The 5,000-nt window shown below is 60.4% G+C and overlaps 1 non-coding gene across 1 annotated transcript in view; it reads left to right on the top strand.

Annotated features, from left to right (window-relative positions):
- Positions 1 to 3,471: 3,471 nt before the first annotated feature.
- LOC136441049 (small subunit ribosomal RNA) overlaps positions 3,472 to 5,000 on the top strand; it is a 1,816-nt gene continuing 287 nt past the window's right edge. Inside the window, exon 1 of the ribosomal RNA XR_010756769.1 lies at positions 3,472 to 5,000. This exon is cut by the window's right edge and continues 287 nt beyond it. This is a non-coding gene — a ribosomal RNA (small subunit ribosomal RNA).

Below are 5,000 nucleotides of genomic sequence, written 5' to 3'. Positions count from 1 at the left end.
TCCGATGTACCGGCCACAGCTGTGTGCCTAAGCGGCCGGGCGGATTTTCCGATGTCCGAAGGACCTGATGCCGCTAGCCACGTCGCTCCGATGTATTGCTTTGGCTTGAAGTTGTTGGGCTGGTCGGGGTACTTCCGATCCCCGTATGTAAGGGGAATAGCAACTGGTGTTGGGGTTCTTCCGATTCGAAAGGGGAATAGCAGCCACCAGTGCAAGTCCTGGCAATTAATCGTCTTCCGATGTTTGCGCCGTCGGCAGGACACTCTCGGTGCGCCTGCGGACTGCCCACCCCGCAGGCTGCCGAGGAGCGTTCCGGTCGCCCGAAGGCGGCCGACCGTGGCTGCCCTACGGCCGGGCAGGGCCTCTGCTGCCGAGAGGCACGCCCCGTTGCACCTGCGAACGGGCCCCGGCCGCTGGCCACGTCTTCCCGTGCATGGCTTTGGCCTGAAGTTGAGCGCAGGTGGCGTCGATCCTTGGAGAAAGCCCGTAAGAGCTTCGGTCGCTGACTCCGATCCTGCGAGAAAGCCCGTTAAGACCTTCGGTCGCTGACTCCGATCCTTGGAGAAAGCCCGTTAAGACCTTCGGTCGCTGACTCCGATCCTTGGAGAAAGCCCGTAAAGACCTTCGGTCGCTGACTCCGATCCTGCGAGAAAGCCCGTTGTTAAGACCTTCGGTCGCTGACTCCGATCCTGCGAGAAAGCCCGTTAAGACCTTTGGTCGCTGACTCCGATCCTTGGAGAAAGCCCGTTAAGACCTTCGGTCGCTGACTCCGATCCTTGGAGAAAGCCCGTAAAGACCTTCGGTCGCTGACTCCGATCCTGCGAGAAAGCCCGTTAAGACCTTCGGTCGCTGACTCCGATCCTTGGAGAAAGCCCGTAAAGACCTTCGGTCGCTGACTCCGATCCTTGGAGAAAGCCCGTAAAGACCTTCGGTCGCTGACTCCGATCCTGCGAGAAAGCCCGTTAAGACCTTCGGTCGCTGACTCCGATCCTTGGAGAAAGCCCGTTAAGACCTTCGGTCGCTGACTCCGATCCTTGGAGAAAGCCCGTTAAGACCTTCGGTCGCTGACTCCGATCTTTGGAGAAAGCCCGTAAAGACCTTCGGTCGCTGACTCCGATCCTGCGAGAAAGCCCGTTAAGACCTTCGGTCGCTGACTCCGATCCTTGGAGAAAGCCCGTAAAGACCTTCGGTCGCTGACTCCGATCCTGCGAGAAAGCCCGTTAAGACCTTTGGTCGCTGACTCCGATCCTTGGAGAAAGCCCGTTAAGACCTTCGGTCGCTGACTCCGATCCTTGGAGAAAGCCCGTAAAGACCTTCGGTCGCTGACTCCGATCCTTGGAGAAAGCCCGTAAAGACCTTCGGTCGCTGACTCCGATCCTGCGAGAAAGCCCGTTAAGACCTTTGGTCGCTGACTCCGATCCTTGGAGAAAGCCCGTTAAGACCTTCGGTCGCTGACTCCGATCCTTGGAGAAAGCCCGTTAAGACCTTCGGTCGCTGACTCCGATCCTTGGAGAAAGCCCGTTAAGACCTTCGGTCGCTGACTCCGATCTTTGGAGAAAGCCCGTAAAGACCTTCGGTCGCTGACTCCGATCCTGCGAGAAAGCCCGTTAAGACCTTCGGTCGCTGACTCCGATCCTTGGAGAAAGCCCGTAAAGACCTTCGGTCGCTGACTCCGATCCTGCGAGAAAGCCCGTTAAGACCTTTGGTCGCTGACTCCGATCCTTGGAGAAAGCCCGTTAAGACCTTCGGTCGCTGACTCCGATCCTTGGAGAAAGCCCGTTAAGACCTTCGGTCGCTGACTCCGATCCTTGGAGAAAGCCCGTTAAGACCTTCGGTCGCTGACTCCGATCTTTGGAGAAAGCCCGTAAAGACCTTCGGTCGCTGACTCCGATCCTGCGAGAAAGCCCGTTAAGACCTTCGGTCGCTGACTCCGATCCTTGGAGAAAGCCCGTTAAGACCTTCGGTCGCTGACTCCGATCCTTGGAGAAAGCCCGTCAAGACCTTCCGTCGCTGACTCCGATCTTTGGAGAAAGCCCGCAAGAGCTTTGGTGACTCACTCCGATTTCGCGAGAAGGGCCGCAAGAGCTGCGGGGACTCACTCCGATCCTGTGACAAAGCCCGACTCTTCAGGTCGCTCCTATGTAGCCCACCATCTCTTAAGCATTGGCGGCCGGGTCGGCCGGCGCTGACGGCCGAAGGAAGCCGCCGGGCGGACCGCGTTTGGTGTTTCCCCGCTCCCGAGGCCGCCTGCTACACGACGGCATGCGACTTTCCGGCCTGCCCCGACTTTCGGATTTCGCCAGGGTGTCTGACCAAGGTGTAGGTCGCCGATCCTACCTTGAGAGGAGTGGTCGTTTTTTGACTAGGCAACTCTTCCAGAGCCCGTAGCGGACGGCGGCTGGGGGCCAGCGGGTCCGGGAGGGTGCGGACGGGGCCGGCGCGGCACGGGCCAGACCCCTGCGTGGAGAAAAAGACGGGGTCGTCCGGTGACTTTGCCCCGTCGGCCGGCTCCATCGGACTTGGCACCGGGCGCCTGGGCGGGTGTCGGCGGGGGGAGTGAGCGCCCCGCCCCGCCCGACTCCGACCGCCCCGGAGGGCGCCCCGGGCCCGCCGGGCGAGCGAGCAGGGTCCGTCCGGTGTGGGGCGGGGCCCGGGGAGGCGGGGGTGGAGCGGGCGGCCGAGCAACGGGGTCGACCGGGACGGGTCTCCCCCGGCCGGCGGGGCCGGTCTCCCGTTGCCCCCGAAGCCTACCCCGTGGCCGACTTGCGGTGGTTTTTCAAAAAAGTGCTCTGTAGGGTGTCTGACCATGTCGTGGGTCGCTCAACCTACCTTGAGAGAGTGGTCGTTTTTTTGACTAGCTCGGGAATCGACGGCGAGCAATCGCACACTCTCTCGCCAGTCGTTTTGCTACCCCGCCGACCAGGCTGCCACTCCCCGCGAGGGCAGCCGGAGGTCGACAACCGGCTTGGAAGGCGCCCGCTCCTCCGCTCCTGCGGGCGAGGACGGGCGTGCCGACGGGCGTCCGGAACCAGCGCCGGGGCAGGCCCTCCGCGGAGGGCAGCCCGGGTCCCGCCGCTGCGGCGGCGGACCCAACGGCGACGGCTCGCCCCTTCCGTCTGCGTGCGAGTACGCCTTGCGGACTCGGCGGTTCGAGACCCGGCCGTCCGCCTTGCCGGCGGACGCGTCCGGTCGTGAGAGTGCGGGACCGTTCCTGACGGGACGGCTCGGGCGTTGAAGGGAAGCAACGGTCAGGTGTGGCCGGGAGTTCTGCGCTCAGGCTCCCGAGGGTTCGCGGCCATCTCCACGGCGCGTTCCCACCTCACGGCAGCGACGGACTCGGCGGCGCTCGGCGCTCCGGTCGAGCGGGACCGTGTGGCGGCGGCGGCAGTTGCGGGTCTTCCCGCGCTGCCCCGCGGCCGCGGCGGTCCTCTCCCGGCGGCGACCGCTCTTTCGCCGCCTCGGCGTCCTCGCTACCTGGTTGATCCTGCCAGTAGTCATATGCTTGTCTCAAAGATTAAGCCATGCACGTGCAAGTTTAAACTGTCCCAGTGAAACTGCGAATGGCTCATTAAATCAGTTATGGTTCCTTTGATCGTCACATCCTACATGGATAACTGTGGTAATTCTAGAGCTAATACATGCGGAAGAAGCGCCGACCTCACGGTCTGGCGTGCATTTATCAGACCAAGACCGACCCGGGGTTCGCCCCGGTCCCTTTGGTGACTCTGGATAACCCAGCCGATCGCACGGTCTTCGCACCGGCGACAGATCATTCGAATGTCTGCCCTATCAACTTTCGATGGTAGGTTCTGTGCCTACCATGGTGGCAACGGGTGACGGGGAATCAGGGTTCGGTTCCGGAGAGGGAGCCTGAGAAACGGCTACCACATCCAAGGAAGGCAGCAGGCGCGCAAATTACCCACTCCCGACTCGGGGAGGTAGTGACGAAAAATAACAATACGGGACTCTTTCGAGGCCCCGTAATTGGAATGGGTACACTTTAAATCCTTTAACGAGGATCTATTGGAGGGCAAGTCTGGTGCCAGCAGCCGCGGTAATTCCAGCTCCAATAGCGTATATTAAAGTTGTTGCGGTTAAAAAGCTCGTAGTTGGATCTTGGGACCGGGCTTGCGGTCCGCCGCGAGGCGTGTCACTGCTCGTCCCGGCCCTCCCCGCCGGATTCTCCTTGGTGCTCTTAACTGAGTGCCTCGGGGTGCCGGAGCGTTTACTTTGAAAAAATTAGAGTGTTCAAAGCAGGCCTGGCGCCTGAATAGTGGTGCATGGAATAATGGAATAGGACCTCGGTTCTATTTCGTTGGTTTTCGGAACGTGAGGTAATGATCAAGAGGGACGGACGGGGGCATTCGTATTGCGGCGGGAGAGGTGAAATTCTTGGATCGCCGCAAGACGAACCACTGCGAAAGCATTTGCCAAGAATGTTTTCATTGATCAAGAACGAAAGTTGTGGGCGCGAAGGCGATCAGATACCGCCCTAGTCACAACCATAAACGATGCCAACCAGCGATCCGCCGGCGTTACTTCGATGACCCGATGGGCAGCTCCCGGGAAACCTGAGTTTTCGGGTTCCGGGGGAAGTATGGTTGCAAAGCTGGAACTTAAAGGAATTGACGGAAGGGCACCACCAGGAGTGGAGCCTGCGGCTTAATTTGACTCAACACGGGGAAACTCACCCGGCCCGGACACAGTAAGGATTGACAGATTGAGAGCTCTTTCTTGATTCTGTGGGTGGTGGTGCATGGCCGTTCTTAGTTGGTGGAGCGATTTGTCTGGCTAATCCCGATAACGAACGAGACTCTGGCATGCTAACTAGTTCGGCGATCCCGCGCGATCGGCCGCAACTTCTTAGAGGGACAGCCGGCAGTAAGCCGGACGAGATGGAGCAATAACAGGTCTGTGATGCCCTTAGATGTCCGGGGCCGCACGCGCGCTACAATGAAGGCATCAGCGAGTCTTTCGCCTTCGCCGAAAGGTGCGGGTAA

This window comes from Branchiostoma lanceolatum, chromosome 8, assembly GCF_035083965.1.
Source record: "Branchiostoma lanceolatum isolate klBraLanc5 chromosome 8, klBraLanc5.hap2, whole genome shotgun sequence".
Lineage (NCBI taxonomy): Eukaryota > Metazoa > Chordata > Leptocardii > Amphioxiformes > Branchiostomatidae > Branchiostoma > Branchiostoma lanceolatum.
Note: the sequence above shows the minus strand (reverse complement) of the source record. Positions and strands in the feature narration are given on the sequence as shown.